This window comes from Camponotus vicinus, unplaced genomic scaffold, assembly GCF_025532165.1.
Source record: "Camponotus vicinus isolate PSW18456_S1 unplaced genomic scaffold, iyCamVici1.0 SCAF_4, whole genome shotgun sequence".
Classification (NCBI taxonomy): Eukaryota; Metazoa; Arthropoda; class Insecta; order Hymenoptera; family Formicidae; genus Camponotus; species Camponotus vicinus.
This window is the reverse complement of record NW_028141976.1, coordinates 7,852,293-7,872,609: the sequence shown is the minus strand read 5'-3', so window position 1 is coordinate 7,872,609 and position 20,317 is coordinate 7,852,293. Positions and strand designations below refer to the sequence as shown.

The 20,317-nt window shown below is 33.7% G+C and overlaps 1 protein-coding gene and 1 long non-coding RNA gene across 10 annotated transcripts in view; both read right to left on the bottom strand.

The window, feature by feature from the left end:
• Ten-m (teneurin transmembrane protein Ten-m) overlaps positions 1–20,317 on the bottom strand; it is a 683,381-nt gene that overhangs the window by 543,682 nt on the left and 119,382 nt on the right. The gene's annotated exons all lie outside the window — the stretch shown is intronic.
• On the bottom strand, positions 1,252–2,648 carry LOC145971168 (uncharacterized). The gene is made up of 3 exons (XR_014438788.1): positions 2,558–2,648; positions 1,894–2,203; positions 1,252–1,690 (listed from the first exon to the last, which is right to left on the bottom strand). It is a non-coding gene; the product is annotated as an uncharacterized LOC145971168 (long non-coding RNA).

Below are 20,317 nucleotides of genomic sequence, written 5' to 3'. Positions count from 1 at the left end.
AAGATAATCATAATTTACGATAATTTATTTATTTAAAAATATATACCTTAGGAACCTAAAAGAGATTCACTTTTTGAAGACTCAATCATCTCTCTATGACCATTAAAATAAGTTTATTCCTCGTTTTTTATAAGAATGGTTAGATACATTACTTTAAAATTTCTTTCTAAACATCTTTTCGAGAGGCATTTTAAATACGTTTCAATTGCTTATTTTTTAAGACTTTCTCGATTTCTCAGCGTACAATATCTAACAATGGAAAGCAACTGTGGAAAGCTTATTGCGAGAGATGCAGAGTGGGATGCAAAAATTTTTCGAGATTGAATTATATAGAAATTTTTACAAGCTTATTGAATTTGAAATGTAATTCAAAATTGATGTAATGAATATAGAGGAATCATAGGATAAACAATTGATAATAATTTTTCTACAGTGTAATAAATCTATAGAATAACAAATAGTTAATCATAAAAATTTTATTAATTTTGATTCTTACATCAAACTTTTTTTAGAAGCAAGAAGTTTTAAAACTATACTTAATTTTGAACAATAAATAACATTTTGTTTTTATTACATTATATATTGCTATGACATAGATAATTACATTAAAATAATTTTTTTCATCTTTAATCTAAATTTTTTTAAAAATTATTACATAATAGAATATTTGAGAGCTAAGATTGTTTCCGGTGTAAAAAAAATACAAGAAATTATAAAATTACTTTTTTTTTTCATTTTCTTCATTATTCTTTCGTTTTATAATACATAACAATTAAGAGATTTAGCTTAAAATAATCAGATTAAAGTTCAAAACGATTTGTAAGAAAATAAACTAAAATTTTAATTATAAATAATTATTATTGATACATAATTGATTTCTTTTAAAAAATTACGTTCAAAATCAATGACAGATATAAAAATCATGACATATGTAATATCTGTTATATACAATATTATGTAATAAATTTTTCTATACAAATAGTATGAAAAAAATATGTCTCATATATATGTGTATATGTATGTGTGTGTGTGTGTGTATGTATATATATATATATATATATATGCACACACACATATATCTATGTATGTACATATGTATGTATGCGTACCGAATACTTTCAAAAAATTACTTTCGAAATCAATAACAGATCATATGTAATATCTGAGAGATGTTAAATATAATATTATGTAATAAATTTTTTAATAGATATTAATAGTATGAAAAATAGTCGAAAATATATCTTTGTCGATGTTTGATAAATACATAATAAATAAATAATTTTGTAAATAATTTGTAAAACTGTAGATGTATTGTAATTATAATTTCATGTTATATTACTTAATGTTACGTCAAAAAGCAAATTATTACTCATCAAAGCGTCAAATTTTTCCATTTTCTTACTTTCAAATATATTTTCGAGTTCAATAGGGCCCTCATATTCAACAATTCTATCAAAATCCGTTGACTGAGAGCTGGTCAATAATTCAATATCTTTACATATATCTTCGAGATCGGAGGGAGGAAGAAGGGCCATCATATTCAGCAATGTTATCAAAATCCGTTGACTGAGAGCTGTTTAACTCAGAATCTCCAAGATGTAGTGATATATAGTCATTTACATTGCCAAATTGATAAAAATTGCGTTTTAGTTATTTGTAGCTGCTTTTAGGAATATCTATAGCACTTTGCCTAGAACGTAAAGAACTGTTTGTTAACCTGTTTGATCATAATATTCATAATCTTTGTGATAGAGATATATTAAATATCTTGAATTTGATGATTTTACTTATTATATATAATTTTATTCATTATGTACACAAAAATGTATATAAATAAGTTAATTGAAAAGAGATGAAATAATAACATTCGATTTATCGCCGTTTCTCTCTTACCACGTTTATTTGAATTCCAAAGGTACATCGACTTCATGAGTGATCAAATGTTCCACTAAAAAGAAATAATTCCTTGGAAAAATTTGGCGGCAATGTCGGCACGTTATTGTATCATGATTTAGTATAACATCATTACTATTTTCTATCAAGTTTTCAAATTCTCTCGCTGCATTTTCATCAATTCCATGTTCATTTTTTAAATGTATTTTCATTTTGTTTCTAACGGTGTAAATTATGTTATATCTTTTATGACAATTATCACATTGTACTTTATGGTCTTGTATTATAGAAAATGAGCATTCGCTTTCTCCTATTTTGGAAATTTTTTAAATGACGTTAAATGCTACGAACTATTGTAGAAACTCTATCGAAAAATGCCAAGCGGCGCGATAGCGCTTGTCTTCCAATTCTGAGTCGAAAAAAGCGAAGCGGCCAATCTTGTTTATAATATTAAAAACATGTACACTTGCACAGTGTTATATTGCTTCAATTTCGTCTTAATATGTCTATGACCAAATGGTAACAGTAAAGACACGCATCCACACAAACCGAACGTGCAATTACTATGAATTTACAAATTGATGCGCTGGCACTTTTAAGCACTGGATAGAAGAAGCGCGATCGCGCCGCTTGACACTGAAATGGTTAATAATGTTATAAATACCTTTATGTTCCGTGTTTATGTGATATTTTATATTGGAATAGTCTGTCTGAAGAGAATGATATTCATTACAAAAATTGCACGTTGCAGCTGCAACGATTTTTGTAAAATACGGCCACACATAGCTAGCCATAATATTCGCTTTGTATCAGAGACTGTATATAACTAAATTCAAACGAAGAATAATTTCAACGAAAAACATAGAAGTTAATAAAGGAAACAGAGAAAGGTCGTGAAAAAATGTCTTTGTATAAATGTAAATATTGATACACAATTTAAATCTGCCTAATTATTTTACGATTAGTTGCTTATTCATTGCTGGTAATTTCATTGTTTATAGGAAAAAATTACAAAAAGAGAAATTAAATCATAAATATTAAAATATAAATATGAATATTAAAAGTTACTAATCGTTGGAAGATAGATCTTTCTGTGAATCTGTGTATCTGTGAATTAGCCACAATTACTTCTATCAAAATAGGTAGCATAAATTACCACATCGATAAGAAAGGAAAAGTGCGAGATACATTAATCGAGGAGTATAATCAAGCGACGCGGTAGCGTCGCGACGCCAAGTACATAAACTGATAAATAATTGGATCCGAGCATTGAGAGTCACTGTTCTCGATGCGGCGATATCACCTAAGTAGCTTATCTGGAATTTTACGTGAAATGATTTTACGTCACATACACTTTCGATTGAAATATTTCAGAAACTAAAGCCGTAATTAAAAATTTAACGGCATTTTTCTGATATAATGTGAATACAAGCTTTCGATTGTGACCAGTTTGAATAAAATCGGTGCAGTCATTTCCGAGAAATGATAATCGCATGTCGGAATTGTGCAATTTTTCATTTTCCTTCATAAGGTTCAGACTCATGAACGTATGTTCGCATGCGCACATTCAAAGCGATTTTGTCCCTCAAGCTGCGTTCATACTACGTATATATGATTATTCGCTTTAGTGTGCAAAAATGCTTTAAGAAACAAAACCATTTATGTACATGTGTGCATACGTGTGATATGTGTATATGTGTGTGTATACGTGTGAGAGATTAATTTATCGCATAACAATTTTCAAAAACCTCTTGGGGGTAAAATCTAATCTATCTCGAAAACGGTATCACAAAAATATAAAAACTGTGCCGTTAGATAAGACTTCTAAGGAGACTAATTTATCGTATTATAACAATGTTCAAAAAGCACTCCTTGGGAGTGAACTCTAATATCTAGAAAATGAAACCTTGTAAAAATACGCGACTTACCCTTAGTAAAGATTTTTAAAAATGCGTATATATTTTTTGCAGAAATAATATAAATTTTTACAAAAAGATGGTGATATCCCTCTAGAAACAACCTTATAACGGTAAAATAAGATACGTCAAATACATAAAAAAATGTCTTTAAAAAATCTAACATATATTTTCTGTATAAATAATATAAAATTTTATAAAAAGCAGTGAGATCCCCTAAAAACACCTTATAAAGGTAAAAAAATACGCCAAGTGCATAAAAAAAATCAAAAAATCTAAAAGAGTGATAAAAATAAAATATTTAAAAACCGATATGAGATCAATACTATTAGCCAAGTACAACAAATTATGTGATATTAATTCGTAATCGATACTAAATGAGTTAAGATTACTTTAATTCCTAAAGCATTTTTTATATGATGTATATAATTTAAAAAAGTTTTACACAAATTCTAAATTGCATAAATGACCTTCAGGTCGAAGTAAGATATGAAAACTTGGCGTGCCCCGTATTTAAATCATATAGTTTAAAACAGGAAACAGCTAGATTTTTGATGGGCCCAATGTAAAATTTAAAATTACACTACGGACCGCGCACGCGCGTAGCTAAATTTCGAACTTATATATCTTGTCTCCTCTGTATTACCTGGAAATCATCACATAGAGATTAGGCAAAGTGAAATCTCTTTTTTTATGAGTTTTTTTATTTTCTCTGCAAGTAAAGTTTAATTGTTGTAAGTCGGATTGAAAAGCTTCGCAGGTCGTTTCTGACCCACAGGCTGCCTGTTGCACATTCGTAGTCTAAAGCTTATTTTATAAAAATGTAAATTGTACTTACTAAATGAAAGGATAAACAAATATATATTGTATATATATGTATATTGTATAATCAAATTTCTTATTTTATTCAAGATATGTAAACGACGAAGCGGGAGGGGGGCACGCCAAGTTTTCATATCTAACTTCGACCTGAAGGTCATTTATGCGATTTAGAATTTGTGTAAAACTTTTTTAAATTATATACATCATATAAAAATTGCTTTAGGAATTAAAGTAATCTTAACTCATTTAGTATCGGTTACGAATTAATATCACATAATTTATTGTACTTGGCTAGTAGTATTGATCTCATATCGGTTTTTAAATATTTTATTTTTATCACTCTTTTAGATTTTTTTATTTTCTTTATGTACTTAGCGTATTTTTTTACCTTTATAAGATTTTCTTTAGGGGATGTATTTTTCTGTGTACTAGAATAACATTTTATGTTAAAGAGATATATTATCTTATTTATTTAATAAATTTCTTACTTATCAAATTGCATCAAATACATGTTACTTTTATTACAGTCAATGCACAAATCATTGAATTGGAAGCAAACGCGGCTTATGTTATAATATTATATAATATTTAAAAAAAATATTTTGTCACTATATTTAATAAATTAATTATCAGAGCTTTTGTAAACAAGCAAGCTTTATGTATGTTCACTTCATTAATAGCTAGAATAATTGTTCTAACAAATAAGTTATTGTTTTAAAATTTTTTGGATTTAAAATTTTATCATTGTTTTTTTTACATCTTTTTCATTTTTGTACTAAAATAATTATAATTTACGATAATTTATTTATTTAAAAGTAAATACCTTAGGAACTTAAAAAAGATTCATTTTTTGAAGATTCACTTATCTCTCTATATCCATTAAAATAAGTTTTTTCCTCGATTTTTAAAAGAATGATTAGATACATTACTTTAAAATTTCTTTCTAAACATCTTTTGGAGAGGCATATTAAATACGTTTCAATTGCTTCTTTTTTAAGGCTTTCTCGATTTTTCAGCGTACAATATCTAACAATAGGAAGCAACTATGGAGAGCTTATTGCGTGAGATGCAGGGTGGGATGCAAAATTTATCGAGATTGAATTATATAGTAATTTTTATAAGGTTATTGAGTTTGAAATTTATTTCAAAATTGATGTAACATAATGAATATAAATAATAGAAGAATCATAGGGGATAATGGATGAATATTTTTCTATAGTATAATAAACTTATAGTATAATAAATAGTTGATCATAAAAATTTTATTACGTTTGATTTTTATAACAAATATTTTTTAGAAACAAAAAGTTTTAAAAATATACTTAATTTTGAACAATAAATAAAATTTTGTTCCTATCACATTATTTATTGCTATGCCATAGAGAATTACGTTAAAATAATTTTTTTACATCTTATCTTTTTTACATCTTTAATCTAAGTTTTTCTAAAATTGCTGTATAATAGAATATTTGAAAGCTAAAATTATTTGCAACATAAAAAATTATAAGAAATTATAAAATTACCCTTTTCTTCGTATCTTTGTCATTGAACAGTGTCATTCTTTCATCTTATTAAAATTATAAATAGGTATTTATAAGCTGATCGCACGTAACAGAGTTTTACAATTGTCTTTTTTGTTTTGAATCCGCTGACCGGAAAAATTCACTGTCAAGGGCATATCATCAGCGGGGCTTTACGAGTCGCGCGACCCCTCGAGATTCTTTACGGAGGGACATCGTTCGGGAACGAGGTTCATCGTTGCCGTGCTTGTGCGAAGGACGTTCGTCATTACTCTTCATCTGCGAAATGACCTTTAATAGCGATGATGATGAAATATCACCGTGGAATTTCTTTGGCGCGATGGTACACGAAGGGGTGGCCGTTCCAACCCCGCCGGCGCTATTATTTCGTCGGGCGCTTGACAAACGATTACGCGGTCTCCACTTTCGCGAGAACTAAGAAAACACTCTCGCTAAATCATAAGGAGCCATTACCGGAGGCGCGGACGCCGCATATAATACACGGGCATTTGGACGAGGGGCTCGTTGATCCTTTCGTTTTTCGCGGCGTCCTCTCGTTCCCCCGTCCCCGTCCCACCGCGATTTATCAAGTTCCAAAGAAGATTTCTTCGTGTTTATCTTCCTTCTAATGTCCCTCTTCTTTCGCGCGGCGAACACTTTCGCTTGATGAATTTTGCAGGGGAAAAAACAGCCTCGAGGAGATGCACTGTACCGTAGTCCTCCTTCGTTCGGACAATCTGACATAAAAATTATGATAAAACTGGACGCCGACCTAACGATTCCCTGCAAGCGGCTTGCTCGATTATTCCTCGAGGATTTAAGATATCCCGGGGAGCAAGATTTTGCAAGAAAAAAAATATTCTCGTGCTAAAGAATTTAATCATCCAATATATGAGGGTGCATGGAACTCACGCGCGAGTCGAAAAGCCAAGATTCCGAGCGGAAGGGGAAAGATCTCGCGTCGAGTTACCGGGTTTTCGGTGTGCCCGGGTTATACGGGGGTTTAACACGATCTACCGATAATGACGGGGTCGTGGCCTCGTATCCACTCGCTTAGCTCGATGCTCGCGCCGAGTCACGCAACGAACGTGTCACGCAAGTACGAGGATAGCGTGCAGGCCGCACGACATAACACGGCCAACGCGCCAATTGTCACGGCACGGGGGATCCTTAATTATTGTCTTCTCGAAGGAGGAGGAGGAGAAGGAAGCCGCGGCCCTTCTCGTTACGACGCCGATTCCCTCTCGCGTGTCGTGGGCGTCATGAAATAAAAAACAAGGGAAAGAGAGAGAGAGAGAGAAAAATCCAGACCACGTCGTGCATTTCGATGCTGATCACTCGCGCAGATAATCGGCCGGCAGTCCACATTTTCACCCGTTCGGCCATGACCATTCTTTATATACCACTCGGAATGTTATTATTACGGCACGCTCCAAGCTCTTTCGCGGTAGTTTCCTCAATCTCTCCCTGATAACGTTTTACGCGCGTACAGTTTACGTTATGCGCGTTATATACGTAATTCCCTATTCGTGAGTGCATTAGGAGCTGTTCAACCGTCAATGGGAATGCACGCAATTGCAGGGTGATTGTCGGTAATCGTATGGACGTAGCGTGAGCAGATTAAATCCCGCGTTCCCTCGTAAACTTCGGTTAACTTTAGCTAATGGCCACGATGCCTGAAGAAAAGTGTCGCGTACAAAGATTAGTTTTATATATTAATATTTAACGTGTTAGATCGTTGCGAATCAGGAAGGATTTAAGAGAGATCTGTGAGAAGATACTTGAGAAAATACTTAATCGGTCATTTATTTTTCGAATGATTAACATTTGAATAGTCGTGAAGTAACATTCTCGCGATGCACGTTCACCGGATGACTGTATCGGATCTGACACTGACACTGACACTGACTGTTCCCATCGGGGGAGAGAGTTCTATGCAGGTCTTCTATAATCGGCCAGAATTGCTTTCCACTTAACTAGATGTATTAGCGAGCTAAACACAAACGAGACGTTTAACGCTCGAGTTAGTTTGCCGACGTGTGATTTAGCCTTCCGGTGAACCGGAGGCTCACGATGCACGAAATAGCGACGTTTGCAATGTGAGATATACCATGTGTGATACTCGGGAATTTCTGACGATAAATTACATCTTTTTTCTCTTTTTATCATCTTTCAGAATAAAAATTCTTCATATAATTTTGGAATAAATGTAGAAAGCTGAGTGGAATACCATTCTGTGTATTTAATCCACCTATTAAATCTGCAGTATTATACAAAATATCATGTTATTACTACAAACATTTAATAATATATTTTTTAGTAAATTTGAAAACAATTTTTTTTCTAAGAAAATGTCCTAATAATAATTTTTATTAATATAAATAGCAGTTGAAAACAGAGATTTTATATAAACTAAAAGGTGCAAATATGTAATATAAAATCATATTCTTCATTTTTAAAATCATATTCTTCTAATTTTTATTTTATTTTCAATTTTAGACGCTCTCTATAAAAGAAACACGGCAGAGATACTTAATGTGTTACTTTTATCATTTTATTTATAATTAAAAAGTGAAATATCTTTTTTTGCAAGAAATAGATTTTTAAAAAATTCTACGGAAAGATAAAAATTTTATATTTAACGAAATAAGAAATTATTTGAAAATTTAATGAAAAAATCCAGAATATCTAATCTTGTCAACCAAAAAATTACTCTTTTTCTTTTTTGCAAGAAAACTATATTAATATAACGGATACATTCAATCTTTTTATTATATTTTATTATATTTAATAAAATCTCTTTTTAGCTTTATATTCCGAGAAATGGAAAAACTGAATATTTCCAGTCACATTTCTAGGAGATTATTTAGAAAACATTTTGATGAGTAAAATTGATTTCGTGTAATAGAATGTAATACATTAGTATAGCGCAATTTTTACAACTTAACATGTAGATTTAAAAATAATCCTATATTGTTTTGGGCATGTATCTCGCTGCAATAATTGACAATACTCTGCGAACTCTAATCGAGATTCGACTATTGAAGATAATGGTTTATTTCGCAAATGCACGTATTTCATCGATCGCGTATCAAGTCACGCACGCCGGATCAAAGAAACTGAAAGAATTCAAACGAGCTGCCTGTTCTCGAATGTACGCTTCTTTCCTTTCTCTTCGGAAGAAAGCGAAAGTTAACGTGGGCGAAGAGACATCAACGACAAACCCAGTAGTTAAGTTCGGCGGTCGAATACAAAACAAAGATCACTTTGCGATAGCGGACATATGCCTTGCACGAAATGAGCGATAAAAACGTCGTAAAAGCGACCGTGAAGTTAAATTCTTGCGTCGGAGATCGCAAGCTCATCCTTTGCCGACTGCATATTTTTTCTGGTATTTCATATTTTTTCTTTTGCCGCTTGCAACTAACGCGCCATGCGAGCGAATGCGCCGGAAGTACTGGTTAAACGAAACGCCAAAATTAGACTAGTTTGAGAGAGGTTGTTGGTGCGAAAAATGTCGATTATTTCATACCATTTTTCAGAAATAATATATTTGACATTAAACTAAAAATCAAACTTTTATTATTTATTTATTTCTGAAACTTAATTTATTAAAGATGTTTTTAATTTTCAATATAATTCTGAACTCTAGTATCTTTGTCAGACAATCTTTGACTTTTTAAAAACTTGTAATCTTATAAATTTTAATCGATAATCTCATTCGTATCCCGATGTACACTTTTATCTGATACTTTATAAGTGCGAAGGTATCATAAAAATTAAATCGTAATAACATGAGGGAGAGAGATAAAAGTTTGAGGAGCGAGAAGTATTGCGAAATTTATGAGCCTTCGCTTCGCAGGTCATTGCAGGCGATATTTCGTATTCCCGGCATGCTTTTAACGAACTTCCTTTTCCTTATAAGCGCGTCGTTAATAGACTCAGCAGCTACTAAAAGCGGTCCATGAATACGAATCTTTGGATAGAGACGGAAGACCAGCGTAGGACAACGTGTTTTACGAGCTAAAATATATTATGCGCGAGTATGATAGACGTAAAGGAGGCACTCTCTGGAGAGAAAAGTAAAAATATATGGTGAAATATATTTCATTCTGACTAAATCCAGAAGAATGGCGTATGTCGTTGTACGCGAAGATGCGAGGAGAAAAAAAGGAATCTTCGTCCAGCTAAAGTGCCGTGCTCGTAAACCGCGGAGAAAAGCGCTATTACATATGACAAGCGCAAACATACATTTCCGTTTACATTGTAACTGAATAACTTTCGCATTTATAAGGAGCGATAAAGTCTGACGTAACTAAATTTAACATCGAAGCGATGTACGATAATCTTTCTTAAAATCGAAATGTTATTAAGAAATTAAGCTTCTCCTTTTTTACCTTATCGACATCTTATCTCAACAGTTTTTAAATTAGAAAAATTACAGAATCACACAGTAAAAAATTTTGTGTTAAATTTAACATATTTCACATTTCCCAATTTATCTACTCTAATTTTAATGTTAATTTAACAGAAGGCAAGTATGTAAATAAATAACACAAGTAATATGTTTAAAAATTAACACAAAAGTGTAACACTTAAATTTTATCTGGAAATAAAGTTTATGTTAAATTAACATATTTATAATGTTAAATTTAATTAAAAGAAAATTGTTATTCTTACATTTTTATGATAAATAACAGAAGAGATATGTCGATTTAACATATGGAAACTGTTATAGAGAGAAAAATAACACAACTTATCTGTTCATTTTAACATATAACATATTTCATCAAAAATTCGTGCATTTACATATTAATTGTGTTGTTTTAACTCTTAAAAACGGTGAATATTAACTCAACGCAGAAATGTCAAAATAACGCAACGATAATATGTTACATTAACATAAGAGTATGTTAAAAATTTAACACAAAAATTTTTATACAAGAAAATTTTAACAGAAATACAAAATGTTTTTTATCGTGCAAAAATAATCATTAAAATATGTCATAGAAGAAAACAGCTGTCGATATTTCTAGGAACAAGTGCTGATGTGTACGATTGATAATTAAATAGAATGAGATAATTTATGTAATCGCGGTATTTTCTCTTCAAAATAAAAATTCACTTCCGAGTGGTTTTTTTCTCTCGGCAGCAAAAATGATCGCTTTTAACCGGATATTGCTCAAGAACGTATTTATGGTCGGGGACATGCTCGACTAACAGTCGGTCCGTAAAACCCTATTATCCTTTTACGATTATTTCATCGGACAATAAGAGTATTCTATTGTCGAGGTACATCGTTGCTCGCCAAATTGCGAGCGGATACGGGAATGCCACGGTTTTGTCACCATTGAAGACATCGGACCACCCCTTGCGACATGTCCGAGCATCCGTCGATGTCTGCCATCCATTTCCAGTATTCTTTCATCGCGACACGCACACAGCAATGCCTTCTATTCTGGAAGAATACGACGAAAGAGAGACGCGCGAGATATAATATTTCTCTGTACAAATGTTTTAACGATATATGATATTTATGTTACACGTGAAATCTGTTGAAATTACATTTGGACTAAAGGATTTTGCTTCATCTTAATAAAATACTCGCGATTTTCTATCGATTCACGATAATTTCGTTGATATATTATCGAAAGAACAATCGAAATATTCACACATGATAATTTGAATCATGTGTTAACGTGATGACTACACAGAAAAAAAGGACATTCTTGTTTTGAAAATATATTTAGTTTTAACATGGAAATTTTGAAATGAGATTATATTGTGTTAATTAAAGAAAAATATAATTGCTTGAATAATTGCTTACTTAAATGAAGCCATTTTATAGTTCAATCAAGAAAAATATATTTTTATGATTTAAGATTTAATTTTCTTGAATAGAAAAGAAACAATGTTAGATAGAAAATAACATTTTTAAATCAAAGATTATAATTTTCTTAAAGTAGAATTAAATAATTATATATTCTTGAGATGATAATTACAATATTAAAATAAGACTATAATATTGTTGAAATTTAAAATTATTAAATTCTTCTAAGAAGATTATAAATTGTTGCGTATATACGAAACAATGAACGCGTTAGTTTAAGTATATAAGTTTTGATTTGACACTTATTTTTTTACTTATTTTTTTTCTGTGTAGAATTGTTGAAGGATGACTCGTCTGCGATTCTCGTTAGCTTACGGAATCGTAGCGTAATACAGGATGTCACGAGCCAATTTAATGGCTCGTCACGTATCTTGGCGGTTGCAAAGGGATGATTCAGCGACCAGGACACTCGTATTTATAAACAGATAGCGTGCGTGAATGTGTGCGCGTATTTTCCGCTATGTGCGAAATCGATCGTCGATTCATCTCGGCCCAGAGCGGCAACCTTGGCATAGTGATTGAAGATCATGAATCAATCTTCGTCTTACCGCTCAAATTGGCGGATCGATGAGTTACGCGCTTCGCTCCTCGTTCTTCTTGAAAATTATATCTCACCGCAATTACCGGAAATTGTGTTACACATTGCTTACAAATCTCAATCTCTCCAAGTTGATTGTACGCTCGAATCAACTTTGCGCGAATACTCGTCGGATGGATAAAGCCCTTGCTTGTGAAAAATAATCGTCAAATCGTGAAACTTTTGTAGAGCCGACAGAAACGTCTGTTACGATAAATCTCACAGGGTTTGCGGAACCGGGAAGTCACTTGAAAAAGTCGGTCACGTATGATCAAACACTTCGCACTCCTTCCTCGCTGTTTGCGTCAAAGATATCAAAAGTACTGAGAATTCTAGAGACAAACAAATACTGAGAGATCGAATCGATGTACGTGTGATTGCGTTCGCTCGCATGGCAGAATCGTTTGATTTAGTTCCGTTACTGGGAGAAAAAAAGGTTTGGCTTAACGTCATCTTTAACTCTCGAGCGACAATCGTGGAAAGTGCTTGACACGGGAATATATGAAACAGAGATATAGGGAGAGTCAGCTCCATACGTGCCAAAGGCGTAAGATAGACGGAGAGTGAGAAAAAGAGAGAGAGAGAGAGGGTGAGAGAGAGATGGAAAAGGTCAAGAGCTACTTTAGGCGCGCATGTTCAGTATAATGGGGTTCTTTTGACAAAAAACAGTCGATGGAACAGAGGCTGCATGTGTAAGGCTCTCGAGGGGTGTCGGATCTATACGTATGCTTTCTCGTGAGATGCCCTACAGCGATGATAAAGCTTTATTATTAGTCGTTATCTCACGGTTGAGCAAAGCTGTGCAAGAAGAGCCGAAGAGAGTGAGATATGATACATCGTTAGTACGCGACTTGTAATCTACTCTACATATTTACACATTTTTAGGGTACTCAATGAGTTCATTAGGAAGATACTTGGCCTCGTTTTGTTGATTCCGAATTTCTCCAACTCTTTTTGTATTTTAATTATGAAATCAATTTATCCAGAAAATAAAATTCTATTTTCTCTGTTTTAATAATTTGTAAATAATAAGATATTTTTTACATATATAATAAATATTTCAAATGTATCTATGTATCTATTATATTTATATGTGTATATACGAGAATAATATTAAATAATGTAATATCAAAGAAGATATTCTCTTTTATCATTACTTAGAATATGTAATTTTCAAAAGAAGACTGAAGAAAAATTCTCAAAGGGAGGAAAGTTTTTTATAAGCCAATTTAATATACAAGCATCGTTATAAAAACATAAAAAAAGAATTATACGTTTCTGATAAGTAAATTAACACTACTTGTGGATATCAATTTCACATTAGCTCTGATAAAGCTACGAGATAGGGATTTATCAGAAAGCTCTACATCGATTTTGATATCTTCCTTAATCTTGCGTAACATTTTCAAGTAATCAACTGGCGAAACGTTTCAGGGTACATTCTTTTTTTTCCTCTCCTTTTTTTTTACACGACAGCCTCTTCGGCGCATGTGTGTGGGTGTAGTTGGCCCAATCCGCGCATAAATATACATACATTCATCCGCGGATTAATGAATATTGATGTGCCGGGCGCGCACGTCACGCGTTTCGCGGAAACGAAAAATAACCGCGCCCGGTATGTGTCATCCAGCGCCAAAGAATCGCCACGTGGTCCGATACAGGGCGCGACGTAGAAGCGCGATTGGCGAGGGGTACAACATCGTGTGTACGTACACTTTTATTTCCCGGCGGGGGTGGCGCTTCACGCTTTTTACGCCGCCATTGCAACCTTTAAAATTGCACGTTGCGCGACACGGAAAGCGCAGATTTATTTTCCGCCACCGCACGCCGTTCTGCCTGGTAAACTCCTTCGTCGGTTATGCTACGTACCCGCCGACCACATGCAAACGTCGCATTTTCCTCGACTCGGCTATAAAGTATTTTCTCTCTCTCTCTTTTCTTCTACCTTTTTCTCTCTCCTCGAGGGAAACTCGGCGATACTGGAAACAGATAATATTTCCCGGATGAGGATCGGTTAAAGCGCGCGAATATTATTTTTCAACCCAAGATTTACCGTTAGCGCGTCGATGGGGGTGTTTTTGTAATCATTCGAATGCGACGAATTTTTGCACATGCTTAGTATGGAATATTAATTATATGATAGCACATTTTATATTTGCGTAAACAAAAAATTATTTTCATCCTTCTTCAAGTTTTCGAATTTTAATTTTAATTTTATTCGTGTAATAAAATGTATTATAAATTCCAATTAAAATTATTCACGGTCCTCTGTCGATCCTCTGTTTTATTTAATTATTTTCTGCCTCGTCGAGTCGCTGGAAAGGATTACGAAACGACGCATCTGCATTCATATTGACTCATCGAAGGAAATATCGATGCGTGCGGTCACTTTGAACGAAACACGTCGCCTGGCACCGCGTGACATCCGGCGACAGAAACGACGGACCTCACCTACCTCGATTATCATGTGCGCGACGTTCGAGGAAGAGAAGGACAAGGAGAAGGAAACATCTTTCTGCGCACAATCATTATCCAGACGCGTCTTATTCCACGGATCTCTTACCTACCTACCCGTTGAATAAAAAGCCATTACATCGCGCAGGAGAAGAGTTCCCCTCGCTATTTCTTCCACTTTATGGCTGTCGCTGTCTCCTTTTCTTTCTCTCTCTCTTTCCTTTCACGTACTTTTCTCGCGGAGGTGGTTTTCGAGCGAACGGTTGCATCTTTACGAAAGCGACATGTACACGTTGCTTGCCCACATGCGATCTGTCATCGCTTCCCGTCACCCATTATGGGTGGCCACCGCGATTGTGGCATATTAATTTCACTTGCTTTTGGTGGTCCCGGACGTATAGGATGATTCATAAAAGACGCGTCAAAAAAGTACCCCTTGAGTCACGAAATAGCGTGAATTACAGGTGTTCATAGAAGAGGACTGTAAATGGTCCTCTTAAGACACGCGTCATGCATGAGCAATTGTTGGAATATTAAATGGAAGGAATTGTGAGGATGAAAATATCATTTCAGATAATTTTGGAGAGAAACGCTCTCTTCGGCACACGTGTAAAATATCATTACATCTATGTTTCATCAATATTTTTAATCAAAGGTTAATAATAAGTGAGTTGACACAGAAAATCATAATAGCATACAATTAAATTTGCTCGCTCTCTCTCTCTCTCTCTCTCTCTCTCTCTCTCTCTCTCTCTCTCGATTTCAATATCCATTAAAATCACGTGTATCACGCAGACGCTTCTCGTCGTATCAACATTTCGTTTACTTTCCACGTGTCAACCCTATCCGGTGCGCGTGTATTTTCATAAAAGCGCTGTCCGTCATCGTTAGCGATGTGGCAGCCAATATCACGACGGCTATTGTACTCTCGTTTGAGCAATTGTTTATTAACTTATTCTAACCATCACACATTATGATCCGGGTCACCCTTCTTTTCTACACATTCAATTCCGCGGGACGCGCCTCTTCCTTGGAAGGCGAGATTTAATGAAACAGGGACGTTGAACCGGATCAACGTCAATTATCGGTGCTTAAGACATTAAGTTTTCTACGAATTTATTACGAGAAAAATTTAAAGTGACTTCGCTGACGGAAACGGATCTAATTTAGAAAAGTCAATTTCCTCCACGTTTATTGAAATTGAAGATGAATCTCGATTAAAAATAGATTTGCTTTATCACATAAACTGATGTCTATATTTTATGTCTAAATTAGATTTATGATTTATATAATTATCTGTGCAATTTTTATACTGTAATAAGTATTTACAACACGATTTACGTCATGCATTCTTTAATCAAATTAATAAAGTAATTTTTATTATTAATTGAAAATCTATTTTTCCGTTGATAATGTAAAACGAATCGACAATTAAATGTGATACTAACTATCGACTGTTGTTTTTAAATATCGCTAACGAGTTTTACAAAGACCATGAAGGAAACACGATGCAAAGTGTTGCGGCACAATACGCAAAAAAGAAAAACAAAAAGTAAACAAGCTTGACGATATATATAACTCTCTTCATACTTTCGAATTACACTCTCCATTGTCGTTTCATCTCATTCATGAGTGACGACTGGGTCGTTTTCCGCGTAATTGAAAAGTGATTAACGGCCAATTGTTTTTCTGACAAGTCGACGGGCATGTCACCTGCCGTTGCCGCTCTGTCAATCTGATTACAATGTAACTGTCGATCAACCGATTTTCCTCATTAATCGTATCCCAACGGTCCGTGTACGTGCGATGCGGGAGGTATGATAATCGAAGGATTGACCTGCCTCCATAATGGCATCGAACCGTAAACGCTTACAGGGAAAGGTTTTCATCCGATTGTCAGATATCGTCCAAACGTGTTTTCGAAAGTTGTTCAAATTATTGGATAATTATTTAAAGAACGAGATTACACCGAACGTTTTTGCATAAAACATTCGCCAACATGCCTTTTCAATTTGCAACTCGTGATATAAAAAAGTACTGAAAGATATTATATAATATATATATAAAGCATATATATATATATATATATATATATATATAAAGCACAAATAAAATAAATCTGAAACAATTTTACACACATAAAAATACATATATATATATATATATATGTATTTTTATGTGTGTAAAATTGTTTCAGATTTATTTTATTTGTGCTTTTCCAATAGACCGAAAAACTACTGTCTTCACCAGCGGTAAACTAAAAATGTATTGAAAGTTATATATATGTACATACGCTATACAATATCAAATAATCAATGCAAACATATATCCAAAAAAAAAAATAATAGAATATCCGCGCTCTGCATATTGAACTTATTTCAACAGTTTATTGATTCGTTGACGAGTAATCGAACACGCTGTCTGCTCTCAATATATGACAATAGGATGCGTATAAATAATAGTAACGTTGTATGTATATAGAGAATATTGTCCCGCATAAAAATGCCGAATATGTGAAACAAACAAAAAATTTAATGTTTTCTTCATTTCAATCGCATATTAAAATGTCACATTTTTATCTCTCTCTTTCTCTCTTTTTTTTCTTTCTTTCTCAAAATATTTTGAACGTTTATATAATTTGATCGAGTATAGAATATACATCTGTATATTTAAATATAGAATAAATTTGTATGAAAAACTAAAATATCGATATATGTATAAATAAGTTATAAACATATATAAATGCAGTATTTAAAAGTTATATTCATTCACATATGAAGGCCAAATTCGATGAATAAGGTAACAAGATATGCTATATATGTACAGTTGCTAATATTATATATATAAACGGATATACATTATACTAAGATAATTCAATAAATAAGGTAACAATCTTAAGTTGTTATCTTATTTATTGAATTACCCTAGTATAATGTATATCCGTTTATACATATCTCTATTATTCATATATAGTCTGTGCATCTCTATTGCTCGCAGAAGCTATTCAGTACTGTAATGAGCGTTTCGAGTTCTAATCCCAGGTACAACTATAACGGGGTTGGGAGGAGGAGGAAGAGGAGGAAGTCAATCAACTGCTAATTAGTAGCTGGTGGACGGGCATAACCTTATCGGCCGCCGAAATGCTCGCGATGTGCTCTCGGCCCTTCATCCGGGATGCAGATAGAAGCCACGTGGCGCACGTGCCAGCAATTAATAATCGATTCAAACAGGAAGTTCCGCCGATTGAGCACGTCCGACCGTGACAGTTTCCTTCGCTCTTTATCGGATAATCTATGCCAACTACTTTGCGCAATTCCTTGTTTATGATGATCTTTATGTAAATTGAATCCGGCAAGAAACTATCTGTTATATCGTGATTGAGCTTTACAACATTTTAATAATATAATTGACACAAGCGAATATTAATTATATATCAGAAGGAAAAGTTTTTTGAATATAACATTTAATATATTTTAATTTCAATTAAACTCAAATTCTCTTATCGAAGAAATTGTTTATTTATATATTTGTTGTAGAAATAAACGAAAAGAATTCTCTCTACTAAACAATAAAAGAATAAGAAACAAACGCCTAATATAAAAAAATTTACAATTATATAAGGTGATTAATAAAAATAACTTTTGACAATAGAAACAATAATTGGCGAATAAATTTAGCCAATCAGCCAATACAAGTTAAATAAAATAAATCAAAGTTTATATAAAATAAAAATTATTAAACTAAATAAATTAAATAAAAGTTTGAACATTTTTTATTTTGATACATGGAGGATGGATGCATCATAAATGCACCATTTATAATTCTCGTTGAATAATACGTTGTAACATCGAGAAATCTTGAGACTTTGACGAGAGGCGGACTTTGAAGTTCGCAAACTACATGTTCGTCAACCGGACGAGCAATAATAGTGCGAGAGGCGCATTTTTTCGACGAGACGTTCACGTTTCGGAATGCATCCTCGTAAAGTAAGGAATGATTTACGTCTTGCGTAGAAGACGAATTTCCCGCCCCGTAGAAAATGTACGGCTCGACAGAAATGTCCCGTAATAAACGTCCCGCGTTAAACGCGGCCACGGTCGCTTATAACGTCGGCATGAATTATCCTTGTATCACGTTACCGAGGCGAAAGTCAGCTACCAAGCGCACACACGTCGACCATTACTGCGCTGCCATTAAAGCGTTGTTTACGAGCGGCGATCAAGTTCTGTTAACATCCGCCGTAATTGATCGTACGTATAAAAACAAAACAGAAAAAAAACGCAAAAACGACGAGGGAACGCGTCGAATCTTTCTTGCCCTCGCCGTCTAAAAATGCAGCTTGTTGGCTGGCTGGAATATCAAAGTCTCCTCTCGCTTCAAGAGGCCTGCACTGGATTTATCCTCGTGGACGACGAAAGGAAAGGACAAAATTTCCGATCGATCCACGAGATAATTTTTAGCGACCTTTATAATCTTGCGCGATCGACTCGGGAATAAAAATCGCGATCCCGCCCGTCCTGTCGCGGAAGTTTATTAGCGGGATTGGAGAGTCCTCGGAAAATTGCGGGCATCATTAGAGCGCAGCCTCCAATCTGCCGGTAAACGGCGACGTCGTAGTGCAGCATACTGATCAAGGTTAAAGATCTCGAGACGGGAAAGCGATTATAACGGGAACGAAATAATAATGGCAATAATAATAGAGGCGAGCCCGACGAGTAAAACGCGCCGGAAGAAAGACGACGAAAGCTGACGAAGCATAATCGGGGGTTATAGAATTTAATGAATCTTCTCGCGAGACGCGCGCGACGTCTCCGCAAATCCGGGGAACAAGTCTGCGACAATACTCACATTGTTGAAAATCGTTGCAATAAACCGATATTGGAGCTCTACGATTGGATACTGAAGACATTCTCCACTTATGGAAACGCTTATATCGACGATTTGTCATATTTCTCTTTTCAATAGCGACAAAGATGCCGTTGCTGCCATTGTTCAGCCTTCAACTAGAATATTTAAGACTTCTCGAAAGAATACTTGAAATATTAGGGTGAAAATATTAGGTTTTTATTTTTTAGGTTTTTAGGTTTTTATTATAATTTTGTTTTTGTTCCAATTTTCCCAACATTTACTCTAATTTTATTTTTATTTTAAAATGTAACTTCTCGTAATTCGAAACCTATGCTATTTTGCATCGTGCTGTGCACGATAACGTATTTTATTTTTTTTCTAAAAACTACTGATTTTA